The sequence below is a fragment of the Callithrix jacchus genome, chromosome 3, assembly GCF_049354715.1.
Source record: "Callithrix jacchus isolate 240 chromosome 3, calJac240_pri, whole genome shotgun sequence".
In the NCBI taxonomy this organism is placed as follows: domain Eukaryota; kingdom Metazoa; phylum Chordata; class Mammalia; order Primates; family Cebidae; genus Callithrix; species Callithrix jacchus.
In genome coordinates this window covers 181326862-181340218 of record NC_133504.1, presented here as the reverse complement: position 1 = coordinate 181340218, position 13357 = coordinate 181326862, and the positions used below count along the sequence as shown (strand labels likewise).

The following is a 13357-nucleotide window of genomic DNA, read 5'->3' as shown; positions in this document are numbered from 1 at the left end:
CTCTTGTAGGATATGATTTTCTACTAAAACAAACTTAATAAAAAGCACACTAGTAAAGCACACCACCACTGATCACTGCTCTTGTGCCTGATTCTCTGCCTCTGCAGTTCTATCTTGAAGCAAAGCCGTCTGTGGACCTCCAGGACCTCTCTCAAAAATTTCTTTAAGTCTTTCCAAAGACTGGGACCTTCTGGGGTAGATGGTAGCATGCCTCCCCTGAATCTAAATGCCCATGCGGAGTTTTTTCTCTCAGGGGATCTCTCACTCTGCCTCTTCCATGTGTCTGGCTAATACACATGAAGGAGTTCCCATTACTTGCTCCTTTGGGATCAGCCTGGCCCAGATGCTGGGGCCCTGGTTCTAGGAGGTGGCTTGTTAAAGGTTGTTCTCAGTAACCAACAATCAAAGCAATATTTTTCCCGTGGGATCACAAGCCCATCACCATAGGTCTGATGAGCTAGTCATCTCCCCCAAATATGCATGAAAATAACTCCCAAAGAATACAACAAAACATAAAAATCACGCACAAAATGTCTGGAAGATTAAGTAAGTTACTAATTGGTAAATGCTTGAATCTAATTGAGAATTAAGAACAAACGTAATAAACATGCTTTTTTCCTCTAATATACACAGTAACATACATTTTTAAAAAGAAATAAACAGAGAAATGTTGCAAAATGTTAAGAACAAAATAACTGAAGTGAATGCGTTTTGCAAGAGCTAAAATGAATAAACTTCAAAGACAAAAAATAGCGAATAAGTATGCAACAGCTGCATTAAAGACATAATATTCTTAATAAATAGCTTTTTAGATAAGTTTTTCAGTGGAAAAAACAGCAAACACGAATAGTAAAGTTCACAAATACTGCATAAAATAGGAAATAATGATTATAATCATATTCAGCACTGGGCAATCAGTTAAGGATGTGATGTTAGAAATGATAGAAATTTGACTCTCAAGGTTAAATTATCAGAGAAATTGTGATAATTCAGTGCTGGAAAGTGTGTACAGTACAATAGTCACAGAGATGAATAGATACAAGTGGAGAAAATTGTATGTTTGAAGAAATTCATACCAATATTTTTGTATAAAGCAAAAATCTAGAAGTAATCTAAGTGTTGAAAAAGATGACAACTAAGTAAATTAGAGTATCTTTACAGGTTGTATTATGCAGCCATTAAAAACGAAGTTTACAAAGATGTGCCCAAGTTGTGTGATATTTTTTAATGCAATGTTAAGTGATACACACAGGATCTAGTTGAAAAAGCAGGCATAAAACAACTCAGAGACAAATGCTCCAAAATATATTTTTAAGTGGATATTTTTACATTACGCATTCTTAAACTTGGTGCAGCTAAGGAGGTTGTCTAAATGTAGACTTCTGGTCTAGAGACCTAAAATCTCTGATTCAGTGAATCTGAAGAAAGGCTCAGGAACAATCAACATTTTATTTATTTATTTATATTTATTTATTTATTTATTTTGAGACAGAGTTTGCTCTATCGCCTAGGCTGGAGTACAATGGCATGATCTCCGCTCACCACAACTTCTGCCTCCTGGGTGCAAGCTATTCTCCTGCCTCAGCCTCCAGAGTAGCTGAGATTACAGACTCTCGCTACCATGCCCAGCTAATTTTTTGTATTTTTAGTAGAGACGGGGTTTCACCATGTTGGTCAGGTTTCTCTCAAAGTACTGACCTCATGATCTGCCTGTGTCAGTCTCCCAAAGTGCTGGGATTACAGGTGTGAGCCACATTGTCCGGCCCAACCTACATTTTTAAACAAGTCTCTCAGGGGCTTGAGATGCAGGTGATCTGCAGACTACTCTTGGGAAGCTGTTCTAATTAGTAGGATTATAGATGTAAATATATATATAAAACATATATAAACATATATATGTACAAGCTGCACAATCAGGAAGTAATATAATATATAAAATGTGTGATGTGTACATAATGTCTGTAAGATGTGTACATAATATATGTATATTCCTGATTATACTTGTTTTTATTTGCAATTATATTTTCAATATGTGTGAGTAGTTTTTTATGATTTGCTCCTTTTTCTTTTCATTTTGAAAAGAATTTGTAGGATACAATAGTCACTAAAAATAATTCCTTTAATCCTCATTCTATTTTATTCCCCAAGTTTACTTTTTAAATGGGAAAGAAAATTTTATTTTGCTTATTTCAAAGCTGAGCCCTCAGTAGAAACAAAATGCAATCTGAGTGGCAGATTCTGGTTCTGTTGTCTTTGTATTAAACTGATAAGAAAATGGAATGGGACTGACATTTGTAAAGTAGCCTGAAAATTTCATTCCGCAAAAACCGAGGCTGTGACTTGGAAGAATATGAATGAAGAGCATAGAGTTAAGAGCCCTTAAGGACATGGAATGATTGCATTTCAGCTCCGTGGGTCATCTACAGCACGACTCCAGGGGCATTAGCAATGTATAGAGAAAAGAGGGCCCTTGCCAAGAGAAAAGCAGCAGGAAGATTGGTGGGGTGGCTTAATCTTGCGCAGAAACAAAAAGTACCTGCTGACCCCGAGTCCACTGAGAAATAAAAGGATCAAAATGATTTAAGGAGGGAGCAGGGCAACTTCAAGATGGGCTCAAATACCACATTTAAACTAATTTCTTCTGTTCCACAGACCAACCATGCCATCCGCAGACCCACAGGGTGATAAAACTGAAAGGACCTGATATTCACAAAACCTGAATGAAATTATTTGTCTTGCTGTTTGCCAGTTGTCCTAACTTGAGCAGTCAACCTATACTCTGTGGATCTTGATTTTCTCATCTGTAAAATGTTTGAGTGGAGACTGCGACCTCTTAGGTATGGAATTGCCAGGCACAGTATTTGGTTCAATACTATGTTCAACAAATTCTTTCTTTTCATCCTATTATCTAGTCTGGTCAAACACAGAAGACCTTAATTTCTTTGTTGATGTTTTTCCTTTGTTCAAGGCATGAAAACTGTGTTAAACTCCCATCGTAAGTTGGTCCTTTGTTATTTATTGCAGGATGGATGTACACATACACATACACAAACACATTCCTGTAACTGCTATGACATTTTCCTCAGGGAAGTAACAATGACGAATATAAGTGGAAGACATAGAAATGTAATAGATGACAGCTAAGACATAGGTGTCCGCAAGTAGCAACTATAGTAGTTGCAAAGTGGAAGACCTGTAATTCTGAAAGAGAAAGAATGAGATAGGAGACATGTTCAGGAGGAAAGCTACATGTGAGCTGTGTTGTAATGTGAATAGGGACTAGAGAGGAGAAAGTGTAATTCCTTTCAGGTTTGTGTCCTCTTGACCAAATTGTTCCCATACTTCATGAATCCTGCCATGTCTCTTACAGGAATCTTCCCATAATACTTCCAGTCCATCCAGTCCATCTTCTGGTTGCCTTCCTAGCTGGCCTGATTGTTATACTATGCAATTCTTTCATTGCCGCCCTGGATTATGCAATGACTTGGATTCATAGATGTCTTGAATTAGCTATACAATATTAAACATGTGTTAGGTGGACCTCTGTGGCATATTCCCTGGTTAGAGTGGGTTTGGCTCAGTTGTCTTTTGAATACAGCCATATCTCTCTTCTCTTTGATTGCCACAGCATGTATGAGCAAGAACTTTCACACTGGTAGAGATATTTGCGTGGACTCTGTCCAATTTCCCAGCCATATTTGGATGAGACACATGAAGAAAAATGGTGAGACACAAGTGGGCCTAGGTTTTAATTTCATGTCTTCCATTTACATGCTGTATGACCTTGGGCAAATTTATCAGCTTCTCTTAGAATTGATGGAGACTATAAATATGCAGGACCTAGTACTGTGTCTGACACCGGAAAGGCAGCTACTGAACGCTGCTATTCTCTCCCAATCCTCTGGGCATGTCAGGCTTCATTACACAGCCTTTTATTGAATCGTCCTGTGTTAGGGAGACTATCCTAAGATAAGACAGCACTTTTTAAATAATCTGGTCTTTTTTTCAAAGAGTAAGATTAGGCCGGGCGTGGTGGCTCAAGCCTGTAATCCCATATAATATAATATACATATATATTATATATGAAACATATGTATGTAATATATAATATATTTTTCATATATATTCATATGAAATTTATATATACATAAATATATATGAAATATATATATTATATACACATACACATATAAATCTCATAATCTGGCATTATGTTACAAATTATATATGCCCACACACATATATAAATATAGATACACACATATATATATAAATGTATGTATATTTATGTACACACACATTATATATGACTATATATGTAATCACTTGGCAAAAGTTAATGCTGGCGACAAATTTTCAGTCTCCCATTTCATCTCTCATTAATGATTCACGAATTCCAAAACCCAAGAACCGCTTAAGATAAGCAGTTTAAGGATATCATACTTCTCTTTATCTGCTTTTCAAATTTTATTCGGGAAAAAAAAACATGTCTTAGGTCATTTCCCTTTAGTTTTCCTTCCAGGGCAAAGATGCCCAATATTTTCATTAGCAACGGTGGTTAGATGGTTTCAAGTTCAGCAACTTTGGTTAGATGGTTTCAAGTTCAGTACCCAATATTTTCATTAGCAATTTTGGTTAGATGGTTTCAATTTCTAGCTTCCCACTTTTGCTTCCTCTGTGCTTTCCCTCTGCCAGACTGAGGTAATCAGGGTTTCTTCCAGAAGGCTGGCCCTTCTCTTCTCTTGTTCAAGCTGTAGGTCCATGATTTGCCCATAACTTCCTTCCCTGACTCATCTTGGCCAAAGTTTTACTCAGGTTATAATAATAAGAGAAATACCATTTTTCTGTTTTCTTTTTGTTTTCATATTTTGATATTACTGCTTGTCTTAAATTATCTGTCCTTGAATGTCCTTATAGATAGATATCTAGAACGAGGGTCAGTAAATGTTTCCTGTAAAAGGTCAGAGGTTAAACATTGTTGACTTTGCAGGCCCAGAGTCTCTCAGGACTACTAAATTCTGCTGTTGTTGCATGAAAACAGCTATGATTTATAAAGGATCAGGCATGACTACATTTTAATAAAACTTTATTTACAAAAGAAGATTGCAGCTGGATTTGGTCTGAGTGGTTGCTGACATTCCTACTGGTGAAACTTTTGCTCTCATACCACTCAGTTCTCCTAATCCTCCTTACAGGAGGATTGGTAGGTTTTAAAATATGGTCTTGCTCTGTTGCCCAGCCTGGGTTGCAGTGATGTGATCACAGATCACCGCACACTTGAACTCTTGGGCTCAGGAAATCTCTGCTTTCTGAGTAGTTGGATCTACAAGTGGCACCAATGCACCAAGCTAGGACTGGTAGGTTTATAAGAGGATAGGTAGGTTTATAAGTCTTCTCTTTTATGTAGCCCCTCCTCTCTCTTACCCCCGTTCTCTCTTTCTCTCCCTCTCTCTCTCTCTCTTCCCCCCACCCATATTCCACTCTGCTCTTTATAAGGTGATAATACAGCTATGACAGAAACCTGTGATTTTCCAGCTGTACTTGTAATTAGGGGGAATTAACTGTCACGTATATGTTTTAGGAATATTTGTTATTCTAGCATAACTCAGACTACTTTGATTGTCACCTGGGATAGAGGGTGAGAAACTACTTCATACAGTCATGTCTATAAATGTGCTTCATCTCAGCATTTTATCTGTAGAATAGCTGTTATTTTAATTTCCACGAGTCTGACTCCTGTGACATTTCAACTGGTTTCAAACCTGAGTGGATGTTGTATTTCTCTCCCAAAGGCAGAGTAGACCTTCACTCAAAGTTTGGTTTGAATGTTGAGAACCATGTTGTCACACACAGCAGAGGGGCTCTAAAAATGTTTATTGTTTACTTTTTGAGGTCCCTGAGAACAGCTGGGTAAGCCTCTCGTCTTGTAATGGCTAGGGAGAACCAGGAAAGGAGACTGACTCTGGGTTTCACTGTGATTTCAGGGTAGGGCCAGGGTCATGGTCCTCACATGTAGGCAGAAGCTTGCATGAGTTTTAATTTTTCATGGGGATCAAATAAGGTAGCACCTAGGCTTTAATCTTAGCTAGCCCAGATATGAGGGACAGGGGAAAAGGGGGTGAGATATAAAAGCTGTCATTAAAAAATAGTCAGACTATTATAGTTGAAAAGAAAGGTTTTATTTAATTAAGAATCTTATCTCTAGCTACCTGGAATTAACAATACATAAATTAGGATTTTTTTTTTTTTTCTTAGTATGTCAGTGAACTCCTAGATGGCAAACTTCTTATCTCTTCAATGTATCTATACTCATAGTGGCAATAACTTAGTAAATGTGCTTAGGCATAATTATAATTAAATGATTCCTTTATCTAAACAATGCAACCCAATTATCTAATGCATTTAAAGAAAAATGCCTGTATAGACTTGTAAGGATTTTGTTGTTGTGACTGTTGGATTAATTGAATGCTGAGAATTCTGTGAACCTTTGTAGTGCTGATAGTCCTAATTGTAACTACATTCTATTGAATTTCTCTGTGATGGAATCAAAGTTTCCTCCAAAACCAGAATTAAAGAGGCTATCAAGAGCACAACGCAGTTCCTTGAATGGTCACATTAATGCCTCACAGTATCTAAAAGGGAAAATATCCCACCTTGCACACGAATAAGAAGCAACATCTGTATAGAAAGAAATCCTATCTTAATATTATCCTACAGAGTAATCTTTGGAAAAGTACTCGAATGAAACCTTCTACGTCTCACCATATAGTGATTGTGCCCTTTCTCAATGCCAAATAAGACATATAGATTTTGAGGTCTGCTGTTTAGGAATAAATGCCAGAGTTGCTGAGACATTTCCAAATATACATTAAAGTAGAAAAATTGTGATTTGCAAACCCCTTGTTCAAAATTCACTTGTTTTGCAATCTTGTTTATGATTATCATTATTTTTGTATGTGTGTGTGAATGGATTATGGAATAATGCATTTGATATCTTAAGCAAGGCAAAAAAAATATTCACTGAAATTCATATATTCACTGAAAGCAAAGAGTTTGTTTTCATTCAGTAAGATTTGTAAAAATGATTGGGAATATGCCATCCTTTTGATGAAATTCTTGAATGAAACAGTGTCTTTATAGACCCGATAGGGGTTGTTTAAAAGACCTTTGTGTATTATCTTTCTCTTTCACCACTAATCAGTGACATTTCTGAGTTCCAGGACTTGTGAGGAATTCTACCTTCAGACACCTGCTCAATTCCATGGCATCTGGGAGAAGAAGATGAAAGCATTATTTCTTGACAGCCACCTAGATTCCAACAGCATCATGTAACAAATGGTGCTAAGTTATTCAGGACCCATGAATCAACACTTATTCATGAAGGCAATGTTTTAAACCTCAGTGGTCAGAAAATGTTTGAGATTTGAAATAGTTGCTTGAGGTTGAGGCAGAGAGTAACAAAGAATACTAAAATTATCAAAGAAACACCAAAAACAAATCAATAGCATCTAAATGATCTTTAACTTCATAGCTGGTACTATTTGTGTCCCCTTTTTGCTTCCTAATAGAAGTTTTTTTTTTTTTTTGGTGATTTGGTTCTATTAAGTTCAAGGACATTTAAGAGAGTAGTATGATTATGATTAGAGGTACAAGCATGACCAGAAGCACAAGTTAATTTATAAGTGATTGAATGAAAATAATTTTGTGAGAAATAAGAATAGGTTCTTTTGGTTTATATTTTTGGCATGCTTTCTTTTACCATTTTAAAGAGATCTTCCCAAGAGAAAATGCATTGCAGAAATACATATTTGTCACCTATTTAGAAATGACATTCATTTATTTGAAAATGGGCCACTATAAACTAGATATATAGAGAGGTCAAATTTAATAAACAGAGGTATTAATGTGAATAGAAATGTGCTAATGTTTACTATTATGGCATTAGTTCACATTAGAGATATGTTTAGAAGAATATCTAGGATCATAGGCGAGAATACATTTTTAAAGGTCGTTTGTGACAACCCTTTAATTTAATAAAAAAAGAGAGGAACAAACTTCGGAATGAATGGCTAAGGTTATTTCCCAAGATCACACAACTACTTGGTAGATATACCAAATTTTAAAAGCAGGACTCCTGGTTTCTAACCAGGCTCTATTTACACAAACTTAACATAATGTAGTTTAAAATTTTAACTCATATTTCAAATTTACTATTGTTCTAAATGAGCGTTGTTTTGTTTATTTTGGCTCTCTATTTTTTTTTTTCATTCCAAGCTGCTCACCTGCATCTTGGAGGGGTTGAAAATAGTTATTCAGTCTATTATAAAGTACAAGGCAATTGGATCATGTGAACATGTCCTGTATATTTTATGTCCATACTCTTGAATAAACATGTGTAGCCTCTCAGAGAGTCGCACTTTCCCCATGATTCTTCATTCAGCTGCCTGTCCCTGTTGGCTTTGCTTGCACTAGAGTCTCTTCTGCAAGACTATAGATGTAATTATCTGGCTTTTCACCAGACAGCTTTGTTCTTACCTAGTTTCTACTACAGAGACATCTCATCCTGTTATGGCTTGATTCAAGCAGAGCTGGAGTTGTGAACTAAGTGTTCGTGCTTGGCCCTGCTTGACCATGTCTCATAGTTGAGTTAACTTTGATGTGATGGGTTGCTATAAATTCTTGCCTTTTCCTCCAGTCTTACATAAAAAAGCTCTAGCTATTCCTATGGTTGGTTTGATAAGAGTATCTAATTCTAGACCTCAATCTTAGCAGGTCTAATTGCCTGGAAATATAAGATATATTTTCATTCTAGCCTTTGAAAGCAGTAAAGGCAATATACCTTCTCCTCTCTGATGAATCATTCACCTTACTTCTCAGTATATTCATGACCCAATAGAAAAGATAGTTTGTGAACTCTCAATTCAAACAAAATAACAGGGGCTCTCTTAGGCATTTGATCCATATTTCTATATTCTGACAATATAGTCCTCTTCCTTTTAAAGTATAGCATGATGTTCTGTAAGCTACCTCCCTTTTAAAAGTTTTGCTAATTCAATAGGAAAAATAATATCAATATACTGACAAATTCTATATTACTCGTTAATATTTTATCACAATTTGAATTCTAAAGAGACTTTTATAATATAATGCAAGTGCCAGATATGTGATACAGTAAAAAGTAATGTTAACCATTGTATGCTTAAAATAGAGACTCCACAAATATTGAACTGCATTATATGAAACTCATACGTAGTTTTGTATTACCTGCATTTAGATTTCTCCCTCCAAATAGGCATGCTTTATAAATAGTTCATGAATCATGTTTATAATCTTCTGCCAATTAAACCTGCAATAACTATACTACAGTAATATTGAGTGGTTTATTGGTAATGGATTATTGTAGTAGAGTTCAGGATATGTAAAGTGCATATGCTAACCTTCTTGATCAAAAAGGAAATCAGGAGAAGGTGAGTGTAAGATCATGTAGTCTGGGATTTTTCAATCTAAAGTATAAGGAACAACAAACACAGTTAGGCTCCAGGAAAATCACATTTCAGTTGCTAAACTCCATAGATAGATTTTTAACTCTTATATGTTAGTTACAATATGTTGAATGTTTTCTCAGGGCAGGGCTTATGAAACCAATTCTCATAATTTGAGGATTAAAGGAAAATTATACAATTTTAGACAGAGATGTGAAAAGAGACCTATAGTAACTATAAACCAAATTCAAAATTTTATTCTTTCAAAACTGAACGCACATAGAGCACAGCCACAAAATATCAGAGACTGTTGGCCTTTACCTCTCTATTTTGTTAACTGGGCCCCAAAATAATCTGAATAAATTTTACATCTTATATGTGAAAACATTACTCATCCATTTATAATTTCCAGCTGGTAGATTTCACATTCAGTGATAAAGAGAAGTTTGAAAATCAAGACAGGACATGGAAAGATATCTTGGACAGTCTGTGATAGTCTAATAGACTGCTTACAGAATGGCTGCAATCATTTCCCTTCTTATATCCATGTCCTTTCACAAAGGAAAATCTATTTCCATACTCCTAAATCCCAAGTCAATCTTGCCACTTGCTTTGTCAAGAAAATGCAATATGCCAGCTTTGAATCTTCCTTCTAGGAATGTGCATACATCTATTTTCTTTATTGTTTCTCTTCGATGCTTGTTACTTACCATGTGAAAAATTTGAGTCTAGTGAGCTAAAGGATGCAAGGTCACGTGGAGTAGAGATGAGTCATCCCACCAGCAATGCTCTAGCAAAACTGATAGCTATTCACAGCTACATGAGTGAATCCAACAGAGATGAGGTGGACCACCTAGTCAAGCCTAGTCCAAATTGCCAACCTGGCAAACCATGAACCAAATAAGTGATTGTTTTGTTCAACTGTAACTTTTAAAGGGATTTTGTTATGTAGCAAAACCTAACATATACTCAGTCTTTTTCATCACTAATTTTGTAAAAGGTTACTGTTTGCCATGGATCATTGACTGTCGCTCTAATTCATGAGGCCCTATCTCAGTTCTCATTTGTGTTGCTTTAAAGGAATACCCGAGGCTGGGTAATTTATTTAAAAAAAAAACAACGAAGTTTATTTGGTTCACAATTCTGCAGGAGGTATGAGAAACATGGATGCAGCATCTGCTTCTATCAAAGACCTCAGAAAGCATTCACCTAAGGTGGAAGGGGAAGGAAATCAGACATCACATGGCAAGACGAAGGAAGAAGAGAAAGAGATGGGAGGTGCCAAACTCTCTTTAATAGCCAGTTCTTTCAGGAACTAAGATGACAAATCACCCCAACTGGTGAAAATGGCCCCAAACCATTCATGAGGCAAGTGCCTCATGGTGCAAACACCTCGCATTAGGCCCTACAGCAACATTGAGAACAAACTTTCAACCTGAGATTTGGAGAAGACAGACATCCAAACTATATCAAGCTCTATTTAGCTAAAACCCAAAAAGAGGGACATTGCCCTTCTAAGACGTCAGTGGCAGTTCATGATGAAATTCTACCTCAGTGCTACTAAAAATACAAAATAGTCTCCTTTCTGGTCCCAAGCACAGAATGATGTGTTTCAACAAGGTCATCTCAGTGTAGGATTAAGAAGTAAAGTAATTAATAAAAAAAAACATCCATTTGCATTCAAGGGCAAAAAAATAAAATGACTTATAACAAGATTACCTTGAAGTTCCTTGCTACAGTGCTGTGGCTTATCATTCAATACCAAAGTGAATAATCAAACGAAAGGTGCTTACCTTAATCAGGCCCAGTGACCATTTAGAGAACTTGATGTGTACTTCCAAGAGGATGAAAAATATAGAAAACAGCATTTGACAACTGCTTTTTTTGTTTGTTTGTTTAATTGTACTTTAGGTTCTGGGGTACATGTGCACAAGTACATACATGGCAAGGTGATTTGCTGCCTTCATCCCCCCATCTCCTCTATCTGGTATTTCTTCCCTCGTTATCTCTCCCTACCTTCCCCATCCCCTGCTGTCCCTCCCCTAGCCCCCCCAATTGACCGCAGTGTTTGATGCTCCTCTCCCTGTGTCCATGTGTTCTATTTGTTCAACACCCGCCTATGAGTGATAACATGTGGTGTATGAGTTCGTGTCTTTCATAGGGACATGGATGAGTCTGGAAACCATCATTCTCAGCAAACTGACACAAGAACAGAAAACCAGACACCTGCTCTGAGAAATCCTCACTATCAGCAGCATAGAGGAGACAGGCTACATTGAGAATATCATGTAGTAATAGAGTCTGACAAAAGCATGTCCAGTCAGATCAAATATGGACCCTGCAGAAAGGAGGTAGAAAGGGCAGTCTTGAGCCCACCAAAAGGGGCAATCCAGAGGACTAGGTGTAGCAAAAGGTAATGAATACTCAGTCTTTTTCATCACTAATTTTGTAAAAAGTTACTGTTTGCCATGGATTATCAACCATCCTTCTTTTTTTTTTGTTTTGTTTTTTGTTTTTTGTTTTTTTTTGAGATGGAGTTTCACCCTTGTTACCCAGGCTGGAGTGCAATGGTGCGATCTCGGCTCACCGCAACCTCTGCCTTCTGGGTTCAAGCAATTCTCCTACCTCAGCCTCCTGAGTAACTGGGATTACAGGCACGCGCCACCATGCCCAGCTAATTTTTTGTATATTTAGTAGAGACGGGGTTTCACCATGTTGACCAGGATGGTCTCAATCACTTGACCTCATGATCCACTCACCTCGGCCTCCCAAAGTGCTGGGATTACAGGCTTGAGCCACCGCACCCGGCCTGACCATCTTCTAATTCCTGAGGCTCTATCTCAGTTCCCAGCCAATGGAAGGGATGATGGCAAGTAAGGGCCTGATAGTTGTAAGTGGTGGAAATGATGAGTCATTATGTAGACCAAGGAAACTGGAATTCAGGGAAATTGCAGAGATAAGTCAGATAAGCCTTCAAATAAGACATGGCATAAAAGAGTCAGCAACATCCAAGGAACTTTTGGACCAAATTAAAACTGGAAAAGTCATAGAGACGTTTTTCATTTCTTAATGTTCTTCCTTTTATCTATTCCTACCCAGACAATAAAAGAAAAATAACAGGAATTGAAGGAGAAAAGGCATGAAAAAGAGACAAGAAAACCCTAACTTCTCCATCACTCCAAGTGTTCTAGTTAAAGAAAAACTTTCAGAATTAGGTGAATAATATGTGGTTTGATATTATGTTTGATGATACTCCTTAAAAATATTTTGGTAAATGGACTATTTTTTTTTTTTTTTTTTGAGACGGAGTTTCACTCTTGTTACCCAGGCTGGAGTGCAATGGCGCGATCTCGGCTCACCGCAACCTCCGCCTCCTGGGTTCAAGCAATTCTCCTGCCTCAGCCTCCCGAGTAGCTGGGACTACAGGTGCACGCCATCATGCCCTGCTAATTTTTGTATTTTTAGTAGAGACGGGGTTTCACCATGTTGACCAGGATGGTCTCAATCTCTTGACCTCGTGATCCACCCGCCTGGGCCTCCCAAAGTGCTGGGATTATAGGCGTGAGCCACCACTCCCGGCAGGACTATTTTTAATTACTTGAAAGTAATCGGGTAAATTTTTTTTTCCTTTGTATTATCTAACGTTGGAGAAAAGCATCTTTCAGGTAAAGTACTTGGGAGAGACATTGGAAAGAAAGTATAAACGGGCACAGGACAAAGGACAGCTCCTACCATACCTCAGCTTATTATACACAAATAAAATTCTGATTCCCTTTAGAAGCCCTATATTTAATAATGACAATAACAAAATTACCTTTAAGAAGATAATTATTTTATTCAACCAAAATTGATGGCCCATTATGTATCTATTAGTC

General features: G+C 37.1%; 1 long non-coding RNA gene across 5 annotated transcripts in view; it reads left to right on the top strand.

Annotated features, from left to right (window-relative positions):
* LOC118152349 (uncharacterized) overlaps positions 1–11894 on the top strand; it is a 33116-nt gene extending 21222 nt beyond the window's left edge. For 2 of the 5 annotated variants that reach the window (XR_004741072.3, XR_013533530.1), the window contains 2 exons: positions 2653–2837; positions 7221–11894. This is a non-coding gene — a long non-coding RNA (uncharacterized LOC118152349). Of the gene's footprint in view, positions 1–2652; positions 2838–3628; positions 4073–7201 lie in introns of those variants that run through there. The other 3 variants (XR_013533533.1, XR_013533532.1, XR_013533531.1) reach the window with 3 other exon arrangements.
* The last annotated feature ends 1463 nt before the right edge of the window (positions 11895–13357 follow it).